This window comes from Dreissena polymorpha, chromosome 7 (genome assembly GCF_020536995.1).
Source record: "Dreissena polymorpha isolate Duluth1 chromosome 7, UMN_Dpol_1.0, whole genome shotgun sequence".
NCBI lineage: Eukaryota > Metazoa > Mollusca > Bivalvia > Myida > Dreissenidae > Dreissena > Dreissena polymorpha.
The window spans coordinates 53,952,752-53,978,000 of NC_068361.1; the positions used below are offsets into that span (position 1 = coordinate 53,952,752).

Consider the following 25,249-nt stretch of genomic DNA (forward strand, 5'->3'; position numbering starts at 1 on the left):
CCTGATGGCATAACTGTAAAGACATATTAACTTACTTTTTATAAAAGCTATGCACTATGCAACATGATAACATAACTGTAGACACAGATAAACTTACTTTTGATAATGCAATGCACTTTGCACCATTGTGACATAACTGTAGATACTGATATACTTACTGCTGATAAACGCAACGCACTATGCACCATTGTGAAATAACTGAAGAGACATATATACTTACTACTGTTAAACGCAATGGATTATGAACCATTGTGAAATAACTGAAGAGAAAGATATACTAACTACTGTTAAACGTAATGAACTATGCACCATTGTGACATTACTGTAGGGATAAGGATATTTATAGGCGTCGCACTGAAGTGCGGCGACTAGTATGTAATACGTTTTTGTTTCACTTATGGGAGGAGAAGAAAATTTACGGATCAATGTATATATTTTTGTTATAAGAATTCCTTGCATAGTAGTGAATTTTTGTCTTAATTAGTGTAAATAAGTACTGCACTTGTGCCTATTACATTTACTACAACATATATTGCCAAGAATGCAAAGCTAATTCTTTTAATTAATAACTGATCACAGGGACTCGGCAATAATAAAAGATCACAGGGACTGGGCAAATACGCGAACCGGTGAAACTTTCTGGTTTTGTATAAAAACAAAACATAATCAAAATATATTTATTTTGTGGTTTTTCTAACAGTAGCGCAGACTTTTGCTGTTCGAGTTTTTGGTTAACGCGTATTTTTTCAATTTAACAAGACGACAGCGATTACACGGTTTATTGCTTTATTGATAACCGTTACACTACAGTCACTTATTAAGGCAGTAGGTGCCTAATGAGATCGGGAATAGTCGGTCGATATCGCCGTATTCGGAAAGCGTTTCGGCTATAAGCGATATCTACGGTAAATTCCGGAAATTATACTAAATACATGAAATAAAGTTGTATTTTTTTATTTAAAAGATAAACTTGCTTATCTCTTTAAGATTTAATAACTATACAATACAAATATAAGTTAAATTAATTCGTTTTATAAAATATTTGTGTTCATGACGTCACGATTGTTGACATTTTCTTAGCAAAATGAAATTGCGAAATAAAAGTGAGCGATTTGCAAAATCGAAAAAGAAGCAAACACCGATCGACAACGTTGTGTTCGATAACAATTATTCATTTACCGAGCTCTGCGATGGCGATCTGTGTGAAAATGACTCACGTAAAAGCTATTCGCATTTGCTAAATGGCGTGAAAAGAGTAAGCAAAAGTGGGTAGGGGATGGAAGAAGATTGATTGACTCGTTGAGCTGGAGGTTTTGCTAAACAAATTACAGTATGGTCAGTTTTGTAATCTGTGTCCCATTCCTTTGACAATATTTAACATTGTTGGCGAACAACAAAATTGCGTCAGTGGTTATTTGTACGTTGTTTGTGCAAACCCTGACTGTAGAGAAGTCAACCGTGTTGCTTATGGAAAGCAGCACCATCTCAAGATCAGGAGAATGCCATGCTTTGACGTAAATACCAAGCTTGGAACAGGTATGCATGTCTTCATTTTTCAACCTTTCATTTCTATCAATGTTTAATCATTGTACAATTGCCATTTATTTTTGGGCTTCTAACACATTTTAGGCCCCTTAAAATTCCAAGTGTCATTTCCAGTGAATATGTGTTTATCGTGTAATACATAAGGAAACATTCCGGTGTCCATCATATTCAGTTTTCAAATTTAGTTTCGCATCTGTGTTGTTAAAACCAATTGATTGCTCATTCGTGTTATTTAATAATGTAATGATGATACGAATGGATTATATGAAAATACATTGTGACGTCATTATTAAGTAACTACGGCCTTATTTCGTTTTCATGTTATTATCATTTTCAATTCTCTTTTCAGCAATGACAGTCAGTTTGGGCTGGCCGATAAAGGTAAATAACTTCCTACCCACTCTAAACATAACGCTTATTGCAAATAGAAATCTTAAGAAGATGGAGGCTTGTGCTGGGGAGGCCACCAAGAAAATTTCAACTGCGTCGTCTAACAAGACTGCCATTGATGCTTATGAGAAAGAAATGGAGTAAGTGTAAAAACTAACTTTTAATACAATGTTATCGACTATTCTGGTGCCAAATTTAAGTTTTTTTTCTCATCAACTGTCTTCTTATTTCCTATTCCAGATAAACATGAAACATATTTATAATAATTGTTTTATTAAAGGCACTGTGTTCATAGTTTGGTAAAATTACATGTTTAAAAAGAGTTTTGGTTAGAACCTCAGGGCAGGCACATTATTAAAATATTTGTGATTGTTATTATAAATATTAAAAGCTATTGCAAATATAACATTAAAAAATTCATAACTTTTATTAATAAATCTTATGAAGGAGCATAGGTACATTAAAATTCTATGCTATTCATATAAATGGTGATTTCTTTTCACAAGCGATAATTTGAGTTCAACGACTTGTCAATATGTAATGTGCTTGTTGTGCTGAAAATTGATTTTTCTCATAACCAACGATCATATAAGGCGTCAGAATGAAACTTAAAGGGGAATTATAAAATTCATGAAATAAGCATTGCGTGAATTTAATTTTGTATTTCAGTTCGAGGTACACTAATGCCTGATATTACTCAGATTGCTGCTGTGCATTTGAAGACGGGTTTTAAGTTCTCGACATATGTGAAGACAACAGTGCCAATTTCTTCTGAAGCTCAGAAAGTGATTGGCATCTCTGTTGATGATCATGGCATAATGCGTGTAAATGGTGGAAGTGTTGATAGTCTATCAATTAAAACTTCTCTACATGATTGTATGATGTGGCTTGCAAAGTTTCCCAGAGCCATTTTTGTTGCTCATAATGGGCGCAGGTTTGATTTTCCGGTTTTGGTCAGTGTATTGCTGAACACACACTGTTTTGAAACGTTTTGTAATTGTGTAAGCAGTTTTGTTGACTCTTTGCCGGTATTCAAAAATCGTATCCTGGACAGTCACACAAAAAGGAAGATCTAGTAAACGTGTTCTCCAGGCAACCTGCAACGCCCACAGTGCTCCTGATGATGTAAAAGCACTGGGATCTTTGCTTAAAACATGTAAAATTACTGACAATATGGCCAACATATTTACTGTTACTGCAATCCATAATTCAGTTTGTTAAAGTCATGAAAAGCCTTAAAGGCAAAGAACATTAGAGTGTTAGACGTGCTGTTGCATAGAGGAACTCTTAACCGACGAACAGCTGAAAACATTGCGGGATATGAACTGACCTTGTGTCATATGAAAGCCATATTTTCTAGTTCAGGAGAGGATGACTTTAGGGATACTTTCATTGCTAAAAACAATTAGGGACTACCAAAATTCACAAACGCAAAAAATATTTTATCTGAAGTGGTCCCTAAAATCGCTCAGTTTTTCAGTGACGAAAAGTGACGGCACGAGATAATATGGCTTTCAAATGACACGCGGCCAGTCAAAATCACGCAATGGCTTTATACTGATCCTAAATTATGTACATCTAGTTGTCATTAATCTGGCTGTTTTTATTAAAAGATAAGTTGTATATTATTGTGCTACATGTTTAAAGAAACATGATAACTTATACATCTTTATGCTACGTTATATTGGGACAGCTTTGACATTTTGTGGTGCACTGCGCCTGAATTCATATGTTGCCTTTTGACTTTAGGTGATCTTAAGATTGTATTATTAATGTATTATTATATCAATATTAATTCAAAGTTAGCTAGATTTCTTCACATGTCATGCTTTATATCTGTTGCTTTTAATAAGCAACTAGAAAACCCCCAACAACAAGTGATATACAAATTTATACTTAAATTCATTGCGTGAAAATGTATTGGGATAGGCATACTCAAAGTAAAATTTATTGAGATAGGAACGGTAAAACTTCCTGAAATTCATTCAGTGTGTAGAAAATATTTTTGAAATAAATATGTACAATATATGCATTTCATTACACTACAAGTGCCATAAAACGTAATTAAAGTTTCTTGTCACTGAACCATTTTTTGTCGTTTTTGCCATTTTATCCAGATAAGTGCATATATTATTGGACATCAAAGGCACAATTCGCTTTCAATGACACTTTTTATGCCCCACTTCGAAGAAGAGGGGGGTATATTGTTTTGCAAATGTCGGTCGGTCCGTCGGTCTGTCCGTCCACCAGATGGTTTCCGGATGATAACTCAGGTACGCTTAGGCCTAGGATCATGAAACTTCATAGGTACATTGATCATGACTGGCAGATGACCCTTATTGATTTTTAGGTCACTAGCTCAAAGGTCAAGGTCACAGTGACTCGAAATAGTAAAATGGTTTTCGGATAATAACTCAAGAATGCTTAGGCCTATGATCATGCAACTTCTTAGGTACATTGATCATGACTGGCAGATGACCCCTATTGATTTTCAGGTCAGTAGGTAAGGTCACAGTGACTTGAAACAGTATATTGGTTTACGGATGATAACTCAAGAATGCTTAGGCCTAGGATCATGAAATTTCCTGGGAACATTGATCATGACTGGCAGATTGCTCCTATTGATTTTCAGGTCACTAGGTCAAAGGTCAAGGTCACAGTGACTCAAAACAGTAAAATGGTTTCAGGATGAAAACACAAGAATGCTTACGCCTAGGATCATGAAACTTCATAGGTACATTGATCATGACTGGCAATGACCCCTATTAATATTCAGATCACTAGGTCAAAAGTAAGGTCACAGTGACTCGAAACAGTAAAATGGTTTCCTGATGATAAGTCAAGAATGATTAGGCCTAGGATCATGAAACTTCATAGGTACATTGATCATGACTGGCAGATGACCCTATTGATTTGTAGGTCACTAGGTCAAAGGTCAAGGTCACAGTGACAAAAAACGTATTCACACAATGGCTGCCACTACAACTGACAGCCCATACGGGGGGCATGCATGTTTACAAACAGCCTGTTACATACATTCTGTATCTACTAACAAAATCCAGTCGAGTACGTTTATTAAGTTAATTGTCAAAATTTATGTATATCCCATTACACAAAACTATATATTTTGGATATAGGGTAAATCCATAGAAAACGCTAAACCGAGTCAATCGGTAGGTGTTTTCAACCAAGTATAAAAAGTTAACCGGCTGGTAAAAAGTTTTAATTTTTTTGCAATTAGTTGTGATATACAATTTACTATGTGGAAATACTAATAAAGAGTGTTTCTGGAAAAGTACCCATTAGGCTCCCACTACCTTAATATCTTAGTTAGAAGGTGATTTTTCAAGTAGTTCGTAAACACATTAAAACCTTCTTTGTTCCATTATCCTAGCAACCATCTAGTTACTAATAAAGGCGCTATAGAGCGCGAAGCGCGACACGTATTATTCATTGTAATAATGAGTCTTGATAAAGGAAGCAGCCGCTTATCAATGAGGAGCACCATCACAGCACCCCAGTCTCATTACTATCAATTCCTCCTACAGGTTTGTTTAAGAACCAAAAATGAAAGGCCGAAGGCCTGACCCTTATCTTGCCAGTGGTATGAACCATTTGGTATGGACCTTTAACCATGCTTACTATTCAGCGTTTTAACATCCGGGTTTACATTTAAACCGACTATTAATAGCTATTCGATATCTTATTTAGAAGGTGATTTTTCAAGCGGTTCCGTAGTGTAGTGGTTACACGCTCGCTTCACATGCGAGAGGCCCAAGGTTCGAGCCCCAGTAGAAAGAACTATTTTATTTGTGTTCTATGTTAACATTTTGTTTTGATGTAGACATTTTAGTTTAAATAAAAAATGCTGTTTTATTGTAACCATTTGTTGTGTTTATTATGCGCATGATATATATGTGTTAGAGCGTGGGTCGGTGGATGGGGGGTTCGTAAACACATTACAACTTTTACAGTGTTTTCATATCAATGAGTACCCAACCCCTATCGTAAATGAGCAACATAAGAATAAGTTCAGAATCATCTCCCCTTAAAGTTGAGAAAAATATAAAATTACGCTGACAAGATTAAGCAGATTTTTTAAAACCTACACAGTTCTGTTCCATTAATGAAAACTGCACACGGGTGCCAGTAAACAAAAGGAAACCAATGTAAATTAAATGAACAATGAAATATTTGGGGGTTACAATACAGAATCATAGATAATGGTTATTTGAGGGTTATAACACAACATCATAGATAATGGTTATTTGGGGTTATAACACAAAAGCATAGATAATGGTTATACCAGTATCTTTTTTCTATTTTATTTCAAATAATCGGCCAATATATTAATATTTACAGTAGAAAAAAAATCGTTCATGTAACTTCATTGAGTGCCTTTTACACTGAAACTCCCGACGCCCTTTGATGCTTTGCATCATTACTTATCTTGTTATTGATAGTAATATAATTTAAACCCCGACGTACTTTCCACCAATTATTACATAGCTTCCAATAAATCGAAAGTGATTGTCATTAAACAGATGTAGGCTTTAACAAATACGTATGGTAATTATTAACGTATCTACGTCTGTAAAAAAAACAACGATACTTTTTGTTAATCATATCTTGTGACCTTATGCATAATTAAATTGCCAGATTCCTAATTTGTATTCCTTTATCATGATGTGGACGAATATTAACGAGGTAACAAAGAATCCATGCATATTGTAAAATTTTGTTGTGAGTAATTAGAACTGACAGGTCAATGTAAAAGGTTCATTTGCAATTAGATTTAATATTTGTTTTATTAATTTATGTTCTTAACATATTTTCACTCTCCAATTAATGCAGTATTATGGCCAAGCGACACTAATAACAGAACGGATTAAACAGTCACAAGACGATTGCGTAATTTTATACGTATGTCTTAATATTAATCATATTACCGATATCTTATCCATATTATTTCTTAAGTCGACGAATACGCATACTGGATTTAAGTATGTGCACATTTTTTTTTATATATTTTTAAATAAGATATCTGCACGTCATCTTAAATATTCATCTTTTTAATCAAATAAGCCTCATTAAATCAATATTCATCCTCTTAATTTAAGATCTAAATATTGTACTTGTTTGATCATGAACTTGAGATTAAAAGCCCACGACGTTCCATCCTTGAAATTAAATATGCTGACCAAAACATAATCTATTTACATTTACTTATGTGAAATTTCCCTCAACCGATGGCGTTTAATTTGATTGGATAAAACTTGTTTTTGTAGAACTTCCGTGTTATTCAGCAAATAAATGAAGTAGTTTAATCTTTTGGAAGCACTCATGACTGACATTGATGAACGATGGCAAATCAAACAGTTTCTGTTTTTCTTTGGGATGATCATCAACATAAAATGCACGAACATGTTAAATAAACCAAGAACCAGTACTTGGTGTCTTTAGGGGAGATCTAAAGAACGCTCTCACGGTGGGGATCGAACCCGTGACCTCCTGGTGTCCGCCTAACGACCGGGAGGTCACGGGTTCGATCCCCACCGTGGGAGCGTTCTTTAGATCCCCCCCCAAAGACACCAAGTACTGGTTCTAGGCCCAGGAAACGGACTCGAGAGCGTTTATATAAGCCTTAGGCTTTCGATGCAATCGAGCTAAAATAAATAGGTTTAAACTAACATGTTAAACGCAAATCATTCATTAAATGAAAACAATGAACAAGGTTACAACCGTACAATTATAGTTCCCGACACCATTAAATCAATGAGTATAGTTAAATAACATATCTGGATACTATTTATATGTTAAAATACATTTAACCGCTTTTTGACGCTTCAATACCATTCCCAGTAATTATGCTACATATACTAAATACATCAGTTTGAATATAACTTTTGAAATAGTAAAATAAAAAAACTCATTGAAAACATAAGATTAAGATAATTTAGGCTGACATCGCGTTTTTAAAGCTCAATATACCCTCTCCAACAATTGCCGTTTGAATGATGAAGATACATGTTACATTTTCATTCTCAGATTTTGAGCAATAATCTTTAAGAGTGACATTGACCTTGCGAGCGACACGCTGGCTCTACTTAGTGAACATTTCCTATCAAATAATAAGTAAATTGTCTGATAAATTAAAATATTACTTTCCAGGCAAAGTAAACCATGCACATGTATTATATTTACTTTTAACTTTGAACTTTGCAAATCAGTTTGGGATGCCGGTCTTGTACGCAACATGCGAAACCAAATGTTGTACATGTTTTCCATTTTGTTATCATTTTTTATTAAAATTGATTATGTTTAATGCATTCTAAGTCCAATCAAGCTGGATTTTATTCAAGAAAAATCTTATTTAATTTCGATGGTATTCACCTTGTGCTAGAGAGCGGGTAATATAGACGGGTTTTGTCTAACGACACGCCGTCTACACATGGTGACAACTTTATCTTATTTCGAGGGTGAATTAATCGCACGGTATAAAAACAAACAACCCACCGTCTGTATTAGTCAGAAGTACTATACATGTGTTGAGTAATTGATCACGAGTTGTTTGGTTTAATTACGTTAAATCGTTATCCGCTGAAGATAATATATTGATATCATGACAAATTAAGTAACACATATATTTTTAAGATATCGTCGAATTAAGTGTTGGTAAAACATTGTGTTTCATTATAGAAGAAAGTCCTTTTACTTCGAAACTCCAAACCTTTCCCCATTATATGTCCTTCTTTGACGGAATGCATGTAAAACATGTTGTTTCGATCAAAACATTAATACCCGATTAATTTGCTTAAATAAAGAAATACATTGGCAATTTCTTAATTTTAAATTTTCATTTATGCACAAACGAAAACATCACAGCTTTTTTTTTATATTAGTTTCATTTTTATGAATTAACATTGAAACGGTAAATTCTAAATATAAGCCATCGTCTTTTCACAATCTATTTATTTACTTGAATGCGTATCTAAACCCATGCAACTTTAAAATCACTCACGGTAAGTACATAAATATATACTTGAGCAAAAAATCACGAGCGCATTTAAAAACCACTTTGCTGTTGACTCTACGATTGGATAGTGCTGTTGAGTCATATGCTATATAAAGCAAATTGGGCGGTTGTGTGAACGGTTTTGCTTACATTGTCCAACATGCAAGTTTTGCTATACGACTTTAGCGAAAAAATGTTCAGGCATTCTGGAGGATATGCGGGATTTCGGACTATCGGCGTGATCATTTGTATTAGTGTTGTCTTTAGTGGTGAGTTCACTTATATTCTTAAACAATATGTAAGCGGGGTTGCCTCTTTAAATTAAAACAATCTCAAAACATAATACTAATAAAAATATCAACATAAAATTAATTAAAACATGATATAATATAATATGAAATAATCTTATATAATATCATATGAAATAATATTATAAGAAATAATATAATATAATATCGTCTATACTGATTAATATTTGCTCTATATCTCGACTTTACTCGCTGCGAAATTTCTTAGCGGGTCACGAAATTACAGCTCCCGCTTAAAAAAATTCGCAGCGAGTTAGGAGCGAATATCAACACGAAATAACCGCTAATCATTTTCTTGCTGATATGGCTGGAAAGTGAGCGGCATTAAAGCAATTAACACAAGTAATAAAGAGTATAAAACGGCGAAAAATACCCTTCTGCCTTTGCACATCGCGGTTTGTAAAAATTCGATCTATATTATCGGTAATTGGTACAGATATATGCGTCATTGTAAATAGTTCATTTAAAAGTATTCCCCTGTTTTGAACATAATTAACCGATAAACTCATTCTGATTCAATAATTTTAAAAATACATTGTAGTCGTACATACGTTTAAAGGAAGGCGGTGGCTTGGTTATTGGCTGTTTGACTAATTGACTTAAGTACATGTAAGTCTTGTTTACAAGACCTGTATATAAAATAGTATTTAATCAGTATTTCAATAAAAGACGGTCTTTAAGTATTTATTTCATTCATACTAAGCACAAATAGTATATGTAAGAAACGAAATAGTTTTGACAGAAACAAAAATAGTTTATTTATCCTTACATACATTTTATTCCCTCGATTGACATGGGCTTTACCGTTTAGGTCCGTTTTTTTCAATTTAATAAGATAAGTTTATATAATCTACGTATAGAATTATGTTATATGTTTAAACTTGTTAAATTGAGTATACGTATGGCCCCTCGTTTCTTTTACTTTAGCAATGTGTTGTTGTATGAAGTATTGGTTGATTTTGAGTGTTTATGGGGCTTTAATTACACAACCTGCATATTGTAGATAGTATTTACACGTTAGCCTTAATTTACCCAAACAGAATGTCGGTGTTGCAACCCTGCATATGCTTGGCTGCCCAGACATGTAATATATTGATTTAAAATATTTTTTATGGCATTTTAAAAACATGCCGATTTCCGAAACATTTCCGAACTTATAATGTCTTATTTACAGTACATAAAACGACTATGCTGTTAATATTCAAGACAATACAGTAATATATAATTAGTCAGCAGAAATCCATTAAAATAACCCAGTCGACTGTAGTCTCTACTAATAGACGCAGACATCAGGATATAAATTGTACAACATATCCTATTTCAATCCTTATCTTTCTGTTAAGAAAACACAATAAAAAGTCTTTAAATCTTCATCCAACAAAAGAAAGATGTATTTCAAAACATTGATCACCTGAAACAAGTTAAGAATCTTAGGTCACACATACTTTATACTTACTTTAAAATATTTTTTAAGAATTCGCGATATAAATGTCTAAACTCTAAAAGTAAAGTGACTGATACTATACTTTATATTTTTGCACAAATTATTGAACAAGTCCAGCTCTTTGCAGAATACAAATAACACACAGATACACACAAGAACAGTATCTATATCTTCCCAATGCCGTTTTGTTTTGGTAAGTTATACCGGGCGCAGGATTGCTTTTTTGTTTTTAATGTCTTCTTTGTTGTATGGACCATTCGCAAAATAAATAAATACGCACAAAAGTGCCTTTAATCGTAGTCATCCGTTTTGTCAATACATGTAGATTGGTTAACTTAAAAGCCATTGAACATTTGGAGGATAAACGCCCTCCTCATTAAGTACTGTTAAATACTTCAATACAAAAAATTAAATTATTGCTTTAGATATTAAAAACGACTATCGCCTTTGTTTTAAGGATATAAAAACTCAAAGCAGACAAGAGGAAGCATAATACAAACCAACTCTTAAGCCCAAGCGACTGGAATGTCGATTTCAAAGCCTCTGCAATTTTCTTTGTTTGTGTCTGAATCACGTGTCACAAAAATCTGCGCGGGCAGATTTAGAAGCGCGAAATAAAAATAAAAAGGAACTTCCCAAGAAAGACACAAAAGTCGTAATTTAATTTGGCTGTTGCTCTTTAGTTTTGTAGTTTTTAGCAAAAAGTTGAGTTCATATTAAATAATGTTATTAATTTAGATCAAAATAATAGCCTGCTAAATTTTATATTTTTGTCCAAACCATGATCCATTGGGCGGCCCATTTAAAACCCGTAATGAACCTTTTGTGCTCGTAGATCTATTGGGTTTTAAAAATCAATACGAAAATTATGTGTGAATGCGACCGAAAGCGAAAGCTTATGATTATTTCTTGTTACCTCCGAGAATGTTCATAATTATTTCAATGCTCGAAACAAGAATAGTATAAAATCCACTGTAATGTTCCAATGTATACAAAGATGTTTTAACAATTTCACTATTAACAACTTTGTTCCAGTTTGTGTTTGTTGTGAAGAACAAGAATCACATCATCGGGACAAAAGAGGGGCCGCGGCATCAAGTAAGCATTACTCTTAAATATTATTCCTTTGCAAAAACGACAGAGTATCATTTATAGTGCAATATTGTCGCGATGGGTTCTTACAACAAAAGTTGCCTCGATAGAATAACGATAACTGTCTCTATCTATTAGATAAAAACATTGATCCGATTCTTGGCTATCACAGTGATACACGGGGTTTATACAACAGTACTATAATAACTTACATCTTTTCAACATGTGGGAAATTTAGGCATAACAATGGCGTTAACTATCTATACGATTTTACAGTAACTAATTATCTCCCGCCAACGTCGGAAGGATATTGTTTTGGCGTTGTCCGTCCGTCCGTCCGTCTTTCCTTCCGTCCGGAGCCATATCTTGGGAGTGCTTTGGCGGATTTCATTGAAACTTGGTATGAGTATATATATATGAATAAGAGGATGATGCAGGTTAAATGGCATTGTTCACCATCTGTTAATAACGGAGTTATTGCCCTTTGTATCTGAAAAAAGTGCTTTTTTGAGTGTCAAATATAACACTTTTGTGTCTAGAAGCATATTGGCGGGGGATATCAATTTAACGAATTTGCTTCTTTGTTAAGGAAAGTGCATATTTATTTGTGAATTTATAATATATATTGAATGTGCTTCAGATTGCTGGCACGCTTGTCCAGGAGGCGACTCAAATTGTCAATGGATTGACGGGATGTATAGATGTGCCTGTAGCCGCCCTGGTTTAACGCAATTCTGTAAAGATATTGGTGAGTTACTATTAAACGATACTACATTAAGGGACAAATTTTAAATAAAACTGTTTTGTTATAAAACGATGTTGTCTGATTTAGATGTTTTCTACGGGAAGTACTTGATTTAGTTTTTTTATTACTTTACTTAACCCATGCTTACGTATTTACAACAGTCAAATTGAACGTCTTAGTGATTAACGGTCGATTGAAGGCACAGTGTGTAAGTGTGTTTTTGAAATATTCAATCTTTTTGTTTAGAATGACAACATAAGAATTATTTGGTAGTGACAACTGCTATACAGTGTATTAATAAACTAGTTAACATAAAGGTCTCATATGCGCCATTCAAGTCTTCAAGTTACACACGTGCATGTCTTCACATTCGCATGTGCAATACCTCTATAACAGGTTTGCATGTTGTAACTGGTCTCCGCGTGCTCACGTTAGTCTTCTCATTTTCATGTGAAGGCAATACAAAAAGATATGCCGACAAGAACTTAAGACACTCGTCAGCTCGCCTTTAAACATTTCCAAAAATGAAACTTTGCAGATAACGTTTTACTGGACAAATTGACCACAAAACAATGTCTTTCCCGCAATTAAATCTGTAACAAAATGCTAATTTTGGTACATTTTAAGCGTCTTCTTTTACATAAGCTACATACACTTCAACACCGTTATTTCGAACACCGATAATCTGAAGATACCGTTATTTCAAAGTATTTTTTGGGTCCCGATGTTGGTTCTTCTTTGTTTAATGTAATTTCATTGTTAATCCGAACTTCGTTAAACCGAAGAAATCGTTAATTCGAAGTGATCCCGTCGGTCCCAACACTATAATTCGAACCTAATTATCAATCTTTAATCCGAAGTCAAAACTGCAAAATACTGAGCGTAATTTCACACCTTGTCGTGGCGCGGCAAAAGCCGATAATTACACCTGTGTCGTCTGCGCGAACGCCGGTGTACAGAGACATCGCGTATTATTAAAAAAAATGTTAATTCATTTCCGAAAATGTATTCATATGTATGTATGTCTGATAATTTGTGCTATTCGTTATATTTTATATGTTCTGTAATCAGAGAAAAATAACAACAAGAAAAAGAATCGTTTTATTACTCCGTTTGTTACAAGTAGAAATCTATTGCTTTCTGACTAGTTTACGTTTTTAAGTAAGCGTGTAACCGAACCATGCGAATTCCACAACGTTTTATTTTAACATAATCAACGGAGTCTTCTGTCAAATGTTTATTTCGAATTATCGTTAATCCGAGGGTTTTTAACGGTCCCGACGACTTCGAAATAACGGTGTTGAAGTGTATATCTATAAAATGATTGTAGGTGCTACCTAATTTACAGGCAAAAGCTTTTTAAATTTTTTGATAACCATGTATTTTTAATAAATATATGGACATGATTGTGTTCAAAATATTATAATTGTTGCAATAATTATGTAATGCATCCAAAAAAATCAATCTTAAAACGAGTTAAATGTTCCAAGCTTAAAGATCTAGCATCTTTTTTTTTTGTTTTCTAGCCACAGGAATTTATAGCTGGTTGGGTGTCTGTGGTATAGTGGATGGGGTGTCTGCTACCTGGCTTAGTCACTGGGAGGTCTCTGTATTGATCCCTTAAGTGGGAGCATTCTTTAGATAACCCTAAAGACATACTATGGCGTACCATTGGGGTTGAAAGTCAAGAAGACCTTAAATGTAAAAAGAGAAATGTACGTCGAAGTACAATAATTATACGTCGACATCAATATAAAATACACTTCGAAGTATATATTTGTACGTCAAAGTACAATTTGTACTTTGACATACATGTTTGTACTTCGACGTACACATTTTCTGAACAGCAAATTAAAACACTGTTCTCTTGAGCCGCTTTTCCTTCAGATTTATTTATACTAAATGTTTAAAATCTCTTTTTTAATAAGAGACAAAATGAATAAAAATATCAGAATGGCAAAAAAACAACACATAGAAGTTTCAAGTACTTAATGCATTGAAATAGATTATATACAAATTTGAAGAAGATTCAATTGTTACCTTTCTAAAATTAAAATTATTCAGCATATTGTGAGTATTTATTTATCATGCGGGGCGGAGTATCACGACCGTCCAGCGCATTACTGTGTAGGAAATTCCCAACGGTAACCAAACAGTTACCAAGCATTAACGGGATAAATAATGTATAATAACCTCCCCGTTGGTCGTATTTTGTGATAACCATAACTTGCATAAGTCAGAGGTTAATTCCGCCACGCCAGGTCAATAAATACGCACAATATCTATGAGTTAGCGGTCGATAGTCGCATAATTTGGTATAAATTATAATAATAATAATGTTTAATAAATACGCACAATATCTATGAGTAAGCGGTCGATAGTCGCATAATTCGGTATAAATAATTATAATAATATTGTTCAATGTCAAATATCTCTAAAAGCAACAGATGTAAGGTGTCTTCTGATTGGCTAACACTCAAGGGTCGGTGAAAATTGTATTTTGAAGTACATTTCTCGTTCTACCTAGTAGGTCTTGTAGACTTTCGACGTCATGGTACGTCATATAGACACTAAGTACTGGTCCTACCCAGGAAACAGTTTGTTTCATCTAATGTCTCAATTCAACTTTACAGCTTGCTAAAGCAGTTGCATTAAGCATACAGTACACTGATTTAACATAATCAAAATCATGTGATGTGTCAAATCAAGTTTGATTGACAAATTTGACAGGATTTTTTTTAATCCAATAAGTTTTAGACTGTCAAATAACACACACTACGTATTGAAAGCCATACCTGGAGCTTTCGTCTGTATATCACTGACTTCATAAGAAGAATGATTTCTACTGTCGGGAAACGTAAACATCACTAATAGTCTTCTTATTTATTATCAATGTATACTTATGTGTAACAGCATAACAACATACTTGTTTCGCAATTAAAATATTGAATAAATACAGGTATCTTGCAGGTTTCTAATTTTCTTTCGCAAACTATTGTTGAAAAGTTTAAATTTTGTCGCCACTTAAAAAACAAGCCATTTTGTAGCAATTCTAAAATCACAGTCTAAGCTGCATACACTTAGCTCTATAGTTACAATTTGAATGCAAATATTAGAATGCATCATGTTATATCATCCATATTTTTTATTTAAACATTCAAATAACACATTAAACAGTACATATATTAATTGGTATGTGGTATTGTGAGGAGATACAAAACACTTCACATCATTTATTTGCACATAAACTAATAGTTACAAAATAAGTAATACTAAAACACTGTCATCAACCTACAGTACAAGTATATGAAATTATAAAGTGGTGTTATTGTATTACTTTTACAAAATTAGCATTGCTGGTTTTGTACTAGCCATAAAACATTTATCATGGATTAACAAGTAACAACCAATTTATTAATTACACAATAGAACGGAAATCATATTAATTGCATTATGCATTTACTAAACAAGCTATTTGCTACTGTTTAGAATTACACTATCTTACTAAAAATGATCACAGGTACTTAGTGCTTTTACATACTTGTGGTAAGTTTTGTATTACTAGTTTGACATTTATTGGCAGACACTTGTCGATATACAGACAAAATTTGCATGGGAACTTTCATATTTTTTCAGCATAATTGCCTTCAAATTGTTAATTTAACAACCCTTTGACATTGTTTGCACATCTGATCTTATTATACCATAGCTGATTTTTGTTTATCGATAGACATATATAGACTTTTCAAAGTTCTATAAAAGTTCACACATGTTCCATCCAAGTAAACCAACAGAACCAATAAAGATTACCACAGATAATAACTGTGTGCATAGCTTGGAAATTTTGATAGTTCAGGAATCTCTCCTTTGTTGATTTCTGTAAACCAAAACTGTCAGTTTTGCTGGATAGAATGGCTTGTATGATGCCCAGCTCTTGCCTTCGCAGAACAGCTTCTAAAAACGGAAAACCAACAAATATCTGAAAATTTGATCATTTATAAATGTCTTGTTTTTTGTTGATTTCGAATTTGGAAGATTTTTTACGTAAGATTGTGGTACGAAAATCCAACGGTATCGGATTTTGTGGTTTTAGGCCTAAACTAGTCATAGTGATATGTAACCTTTCGGAATATCGGTAAAGAGCGAGCAGACGAGGTGTAAATACGTTAAAAATTAAAGCTAAAAGACTAAAAAGTTAGATCGGAATATCTTTAAATTTTGTGAATAAATGTGTTTCTGGTGGATAACTACGACAACTTACCAAAATATTGCTCATGATCACACGTAAAACTTCTTTCTGAGAGCGAATGGAAAATGCGCCACAAATTCTGACAAATAAACAGTAGGGTGTCGTTATTGAAATACCGCGAGAATACTGGAAGAATAGAGATGCCAACAATAATGTTTAAAACAAATAATTTTTTAACAAGCGTTTGTGATTTGTCAGTATAATAAAAATAAGATATCAAAAAGACCAAAGCAAATAAATTCGACAGAAATCTGAGATTCGGCAAATATTAAAGACGGGTTATGTTCACCTAAATTGTGTTTGGTAAAGACTGTCACTATATGTAGTGAACCAGTCTTCGGCTGAAGATGAGTATTCAGGGGAGATAATTGAGTAATGACTTAATTCTGGAACGGTTGCGAAGAAAAACAAATAATGCGAGAATATTTAGTGCAATTCGCTACACAAATATGATGTCATTGATATAATTGTTCCTGAAGTATGTATTTACATGTGATTTAGCATATGTCAATGTGTTTTTGATTTGTTCAAGGTCATAAATAGCATCGCGAAAATATATGTCGCGTGGCAAATTTTTGAGACGCATCCCTATATGGTATTCTTATGTAATTTTATGGTCTAAATTTCCATATGTATGAACGGTCAACGCCCGCTTCGCGGGCTTTTGCCCGTATAAGAGCATCATAATGTTCATAGTGGAATGGCTTTTTGTGCCAATTGTATGTCATATTCCGATCGTTCCAAACGACTTTGAAATATACCTTATAAAATTAAATTATTAAATGACGTTTTATTATAAAACTTTTTTAAATAATTCACTGTCACATATACGCATGCTTTATTGTAGGTTGTTATCACGACAACGTATCTCGTTTAAATGGAACACTTCAAAAGACGAATAATGGACCCAGTGTTCATTAAAATAGTAAAATTGGGATAAATTGAGTATGAATTATGACAAAACATATTCAACATTATTTTGTTTTAAAACCGGGTTTCTCTTCACAGCAGATACTTTTTCCCCCGCACCAACCCTTAATATACGATTGTTTAAAATTCCACTGGTAGTCATGTTAATGCGATCAAGATGCGAATATGCAGTATAAATGCGTAGTGTGCCCCGGGAACAAATACTGTTTTACTTCGACATCATTTCGTCTACTTGTAAGGTGTTGAATATATGATATCGAAACTTCATCTATGCACATTTATTGAACAAATAAAATATTTTCCAATGAAATAACATTTTCCTGTATATTTTCGAGAACTTTCTAGTATACATGTATATTGTTACAATATAATTTGAAAAACAATTGATGTATTGGAATCCTTTTATTCATTGAATAATACATTTTCTTTCTAGATTGCTCATGGTCTGGACATTGTGCAAATGGTGGCACGTGTGTAAACGGAGCACAACTACTTTACACGTGCGTTTGTCCTTCCGGTTGGAAAGGCAGCACATGTTTAGAAAGAGGTACATTGCATCACTCGTTGATCTTCGAATGTGTTTTGCTATAAATATATATATATATAAAAGCTCGTACCTTACAGGTGTCAATTAACTTACAGGCAATAAACCTCAAATATAACAGTGGTAACTTGCTCTTGATAGAAAGGGGTTCGTTTGTCCGTTAATTTTTATACATGAGCCAAGTTTCTGTGAAAAAAAGGGTTTAACGCATTTGCGTAAAGTGTCGTCCCAGATTAGCCTGTGAAGTCCTTACAGGAAAATCAGGGACGACACTGTCGGCTTTTATGATATTGTTCGTTTCAAGAAAGTCTCCGCTTAGCCAAAATCAAGTTCAGGTGCAAAGTATCGTCCCTGATTAGCCTGTGCGGACTGCACATACTTTTCTGGGATGACACTTTACGCACAAGCATTTAACGCCTTTTTACAGAGCACGGCCCATATTGTATCATTTAATGTTTTCATTTTAAGATATAAATAGCGGCCTCTAATGCGCTCAATGAAAGTAATTAAGAAAGTAACATTTTCCTTTCAACATTCCATACCAGATTCTTTAACGGAACCTTTTAACAACATTAATTTTTAGAAAATTAATTATGACACATTACAGACTGTAACAGCGGCCTGTACTGCAAGAACGGAGGTACATGTAACACTGTAACTGGAGGTCAGGGCTATGTGTGCACATGTCAGAGCGGATGGACAGGAACAAACTGTACATTGATTGGTAAGTTACGCTGTATTCACTTTCTGTGTGTCCGTTAAAAAATCATGTTTCCACCAACACGCCGACGAACACAAAGTTAAGTCAAGGGTGTATGTTTAAACTATAAAGAAAATCAATTTATGTAATTTTACAAAATTTCAGACTGTAATAGCGGCATATACTGCAAAAACGGCGGCACTTGCAAGGATACGGGTCAAGACTATGAGTGCGCATGCGTAACAGGATGAACAGGGAAGAACTGTACATCAATAGGTATTTGATTATGCTTGACATTTTGTTTAAATAGACCTTGATCACAGCTGTCTGTTATAATGTACAATAAATTTCAGGTTGTGATATATATATTTTGTTTAAATATATTAAAATCAACATTGTAATTATTTATGAAATCGAACATGGTTATGAAATAAAATAATATTCATAATGCATTGTATACTTATATGGATGAGCTTTCGGGGTCACCGTTTGCCCGTCGTGTGTCTTGCATTGTTCGTCGTTCGCAAACATCTAATTCAAATGACATCACCCACTTTATCGCGGGGAAGATTATCCTCTTTATCAAATGAAACATCTTCCCCACTTAACATCCACATCCTTGCTGGTTCTACAAAATTAATTGGTTTTATCTTTCTTTGATCGGCCTTTTCCCAGACATATTTTAAATAGTCCCTGATTGCATGCTTACTAGTAAGCGAGTATTTGTCGGACGTAATATAATATGTTTTTATTAATTCTTTCATAATAAGGAATATGTCATGAACGATTTACAATTAGTGATTTACTAATTACTATCCGTGATTAGTTTTCTTCAAGAAAATTTCAACAAAACATTCGTTTGATGTGCGCATGCCTATGTAAAAGGCCCGTATTTGGGGTGAGTAAACGGATGTGATTTTACACCGTACAGGATTATTTTCCGGACATTTATATCATTTGAGTACATACAAGCAATAAGTTAAACTGATACTACTTTTCTTATCTGAAACGTTATACTGAAGTGAATGTATGTCTTTTTCTGCGTGTACAAATGGAGATACAGTTTGTTTTCAATAGCTGTGTATACCGGAATATGAATGTTCAATGTTACATATTATTGAACATTGATAACGCTCATCGCATTAATAAATGGGAGATAAGTTTTAAATTTGGTTGTGAAAAAACACTAACATTTATGTTTTTTCCAGTGAACAAATCCAAACAGTTAATTTGTAAAGGTGAATTTGAATTGTTTCCCTTTAATTTACATGTTAACTCGTAAATTTGAAATCTGTATAATACGGAATACCGTTAGGTCATCGTGGTTCCAAATTAAAATCCAGAGGGCGACAATGCGATTGTGCGATAGTACGATGGCGACAATGCGATAGTACGATGGCAACAGTGCGATAATACGATGGCGACAATGCGACAACGTGATAGTACGATGGCGTTAATGCGATAGTACGATGGCGACAATGCGACAACGCAATAGTACGATAGCGACAATACGATAGTCATATCGTACTGTCGCCATCGTATCATCACATTGTCGCCATCGTATTATCCTATTGTCGCCATCGGACTATCGCACTGTCGGCATCGTATTGTCGCACTGTCGTCATCGTATTATCGCACTATCGCATTGTCGCCATCGTACTATCGCACTGTTGCTATCGTATTGTCGCACTGTCGCCATCGTATTGTCGCACTGTCGCCATCGCACTATCGCATTGTCGCAATCGTACTATCGCGTTGTCGCAATCGTACTATCGCATTGTCTCCATCGTACGATCGCGTTGTCGCCATCGTACTATTGCATTGTTGCCATCGTACTATCGCACTATAGCATTTTTGCCCTCTGGATTTTAATGTGTAACCACGATGGCCCTAACGGTATTCCGTAGTATACGCCAAAATTGTTCGAGAAATAACGTAAAAAATCAATAATACAATATTGTTTCGATTTCAGTTTATACTCAAATATGAGGTTGCAATAAATGCAATTGAGATCTTCTGTATTGTAGCAGACTTAGAAACACATCAAGTTCACAGGTCGGGACTTATTAAGTAACTTCTTTGAGGCCGTCCATAAAGTATTTTTACAAATGCTGGGTCAAATTTTAAGAAACAACACGATACACAACTCGCGTGACCTACTCGTTGTCGATCGGACCCAATCTAAGACTGATATCTTCACGGAGTAAAGGGCATTTTCCATGCCAAGTTCACGGACCTCGGTATCATAATTCAATAAAACGTATGAAAAAACAATCTTACCGTTCTTGCCGTTACATTATGCATCAAAACTAACTGCCCAGTGCCGTTTTAAACCATTATTTACATGCATTTCAACAGGCTGACATTTAAACACACGAGTGATTTCATTGGTCTATTGCGAAGGTGTGTCTTTACACCTGCAGATTTCATTCATTTATTAGGTGCGATCTTGATCGAGTAGGTCGCGCGAGTTGTGTATCGCGTTATTTCTTAAAATTTGACCCAGCATTTGTAAAAATCTTGCAAGATATGTTCATTTCCAGAAAGGAAATTTATTTCTGCGGTGAATAAGACCGAGTTCGTGAAAATCGCTGCACAATTAATGAAGTTATGGCTGTTGAAAGCGATGCACCCCGTTTTCGGGTGATTTTGAGTTGAATACCGTGAAATATATATATATATATGTATATATATATATATATATATATATATATATATATATATATATATATATATATATATATATATATATATATATATATATATTTGATAGTGTATCATTATTTTTTTCAGAAAAGTTGATTTGTCGTTATAATTTGATTATTTATCATTCAAAATGATGTTTTCACTTATTAATATCATAGCCACACGCTAACCACTTGTTGAGTTTGTGACGTACTTTAGGGGGGGGGGGGGGTCCAAGATTTTGTGTTATTTTGTGACAGGGGGGAGGGAGGTTTAAACATGGTAAAAAAGCGTGACATACTTTATGAACGGTCCCTTTTGTGCATAAACATGCTTTTAATATCCCCACGCGGCGTTCACATTTCACTGAGACCATATGTGCAAACATCGCATTGTAAACATTTAGGGTTGTAATACACCAAATAAATAGAACGTTCGCTAAATGCTGCTGTCCGGCACTCGCTAACCAGTACTGTGCAATTATCGTTTTCAGTGGCTTTTTGAAATCTTGAATTTTTTATTTTGCACGAAATATTTATCTTTTAACATTTTCTAGCCCAACGACTATTTACCTAATTAGGCCTTGTTCCTTTAAAGCGCCATGCTATTTCATTATGTCCGAATCTATATTAGCATTCATTTTCATGTGTAAAATAAAACTGTTCTTAACAAAACATCCTACATTATATTACTTCATAAGAGTCACTTGATACCCGCATAGCAAATAATATTCAGCAATTAGTACCTCAAAACTTATGTTAATTTATTTAAAAAAAATCTGACTTTTTTTAAATCTTGCATCATACAATTATAATCATCCATAGTATGGGCATTCAGTAAAGAAGTAGGTAAAAGCTATACAATTGTTAAAGAAGCGTTTAGTAGTTTCTAATTTGCACGCAATTTGTTGTGCAAGCATATGACGCGTGAGTTTCTTGCTCAAATGACTTGTCTGAACTTATCGTTTTAGATTGTCGAAGAAAAAAGTTCTCTAGGGCTTGACATGTGAATTGTCTTCTTCAGGCGAACTTGATTTCCGAACGCTTTATTTCTTTAGCAGTTTAGGAACATCCGATAAGGGACATCGAGGTCTCAGAAATCTGTTCGTATAAATGCTTATATCTATTAAAAAATATGTCGAGTGCCTATGTTTAAATAATCAAGAAGACAATCTGTAGAATGATTCAACATTTCAGATTGTAACAGCGGCGTGTATTGTAAGAACGGTGGACCTTGCAATACTTTACACGGAGGTCTTGATTATGAGTGCACATGTCCCAAAGGTTGGACAGGAAAGAACTGTTCCTTGATAGGTGAATGACTTCGCTTGCTATTTAGCCATCCTTGGCGCAAGCCACAAATGACTTTCACTATGTGTACATATTTTATATTATGCTTAATGTTAACGAGTACAGAAGACTCGTTTTTCATTTGCTTAGCAATGTCATATGCTGATAGTGTATTTTTCCATTTAAATAGGGTAGCTTTCTGTATTAGGTAGGTAACGTTTAATGAAGCCTCGCATGTAAACAAGATGACGTTATATAAAACAGATTATGCAACCTTTTTCCTCTAATTTTGTTGAAATAATGAGAAGTGTCCTTGGTTAGATATATTCGCTACACATCTTTTTACTTACCGAACATCGTGTGATACAATGTCGTAAATTGATGATTGGCTCGTGTTGCGCTTAAATAGGATCATATGCCATTAATAAACCTGCAGATAACAATAACATGCTTTATTCGTGTTGTTTTTGACATGTGATAATAGCAAAACAATATATATTTTCTTATTATATATAATTATACGTTTCCGTGAAAAAACAGGGCAAACTGTTGTTCAATAATTGAACATGTTTGTCAAAGTAAATATGTATTGAGAAGATTACATGCATGTAGACTCAACTTTTATGCATACCAACACGTCATGCATTTCTTTGCGATTCCGAGAGGTAAACGTGCTTCAACACTATTCATATAGATCATAGGATCGTCAAATATCGTAAGCTTTTGTTGAACGTTTTGGGTAAAAACACATCGACGCTTGCTGTAAATGAGTTTCATTCAAGTATAAACAAAGTGTTCTGAATTATTTTGTAATGTGTTCAATTACAAAGTTACGCAAAGCTTATATTGAAATTATAATAAAATATTGGTAGAACAATACATCATTTCAAATTGTGACAGCGTAGAATGATACAATATTTCAGATTGTGACAGAGGCATTTATTGTCAGAACGGCGGCACTTGCAAGCCTATAAACGAAGGGAATGACTATGAGTGCACATGCCCCACAGGATGGAAAGGAAAGAACTGTACCTTGATAGGTAATCGACCGGCATAGTCATTGAGTCATTCTTTGCTCTGACCACAGCTGATCTCGTATTATAGGTTTCACGTTTTTACTGATCCTGTACGCTGGTCCTATAAATAAAATATTGGGCGAGAGTTAATTTATGTTATAATGTTTAGAATGTTCAATTCAGACTGCAACAGTGGATCGTATTGCACCAATGGCGGCGTTTGTGTAGAAAACGGAACGGACTACACATGTGTATGCAAGGATGGTTGGAACGGCAAGGATTGTGAACTCGTCTGTAGGATTATTGTACTCCCTTTTTTTCTAAAAAGTGTTAAAAACACAAATTGAATAAATGCCGACCATATTAAATATTTGGTAAACATTTACAAAATATATCCATATAGATTTACAAATAGTGAAGGTTAATGTTCAAAACGATTGTTGGAAATAGTATACATTCAATGAAAATTTCTGTAAAAAACAAAATGGTTAATTTGTTCTGCTCAAACCAAAAGGTAATTTACTTATTTCGATATTTTTTATCATATTCTTCTTTGTTCAATATTGACAGAGGATGTACAGATCTAACGTTTCTTTCAGTGTGTACCTGGTCTGGACATTGCAACGACCGTGGAAATTGTGTCCAAACATCTACCAATACTGACTATACGTGCAGCAATTGTACATCAGGATGGAAAGGAAAAAGTTGCCAACTCGTTGGTTAGAAATGAACGCTCTCAATAAAAACTTTCAATCTAAAATTGCTTTAGATTTTTTTAACATATTAGTACAAATGCTTGTATATTGCATAGTTTAAATTAATAAGTATTCTTAATCTTATAAATATTTTTAAAGAAAAGAAATGAACAAGAAACAATAGACAATATCATTATGTATATAATGTTCAATTTAGATTGCAGCGGTGGATCGTATTGCACCAATGGCGGTGTTTGTGTGGAAAATGGACGCGTGTGAAGTTAGCCTATTTAGCCTATTTAGCCTATTTAGCCTATTTAGTACATAGGTTGAAACAAACATCCTATTTAGCCTATTTAGCCAATTTAACAGCCTCTTCAGCCTTTTTAGCCTATTTTAGCCTGTTTAGCCTATTTAGTAAATAGGTTGAAACATACATCCTATTTAGCCTATTTAACTGCTTTTTCAGCCCATTTAGCCGATTTTAGCCTATTAAGCCTATTTAACAGCCTTTTCAGCCTATTTAGCCTATTTAGTACATTAGTTGACACAAACATCCTATTTAGCCTATTTAGCCAATTTTACAGCCTATTCAGCATTTT

General features: G+C 34.0%; 2 long non-coding RNA genes across 3 annotated transcripts; both read left to right on the forward strand.

Moving 5' to 3' along the window:
• Nucleotides 1-203: 203 nt before the first annotated feature.
• LOC127838597 (uncharacterized) lies at nucleotides 204-4,020 on the forward strand. The gene is made up of 4 exons (XR_008029874.1): nucleotides 204-905; nucleotides 1,081-1,536; nucleotides 1,895-2,075; nucleotides 2,605-4,020. It is a non-coding gene; the product is annotated as an uncharacterized LOC127838597 (long non-coding RNA).
• Nucleotides 4,021-9,031: 5,011 nt separating this feature from the next.
• On the forward strand, nucleotides 9,032-24,918 carry LOC127840130 (uncharacterized). 2 transcript variants are annotated; one of them, XR_008030427.1, is made up of 11 exons: nucleotides 9,032-9,219; nucleotides 11,738-11,800; nucleotides 12,435-12,542; nucleotides 18,152-18,265; nucleotides 18,870-18,986; nucleotides 19,128-19,238; nucleotides 22,844-22,960; nucleotides 23,860-23,976; nucleotides 24,136-24,246; nucleotides 24,552-24,671; nucleotides 24,865-24,918. It is a non-coding gene; the product is annotated as an uncharacterized LOC127840130 (long non-coding RNA). The 2 variants fall into 2 exon arrangements; XR_008030428.1 differs by lacking the exons at nucleotides 9,032-9,219; nucleotides 11,738-11,800 and adding an exon at nucleotides 12,068-12,194.
• Nucleotides 24,919-25,249: the final 331 nt, after the last annotated feature.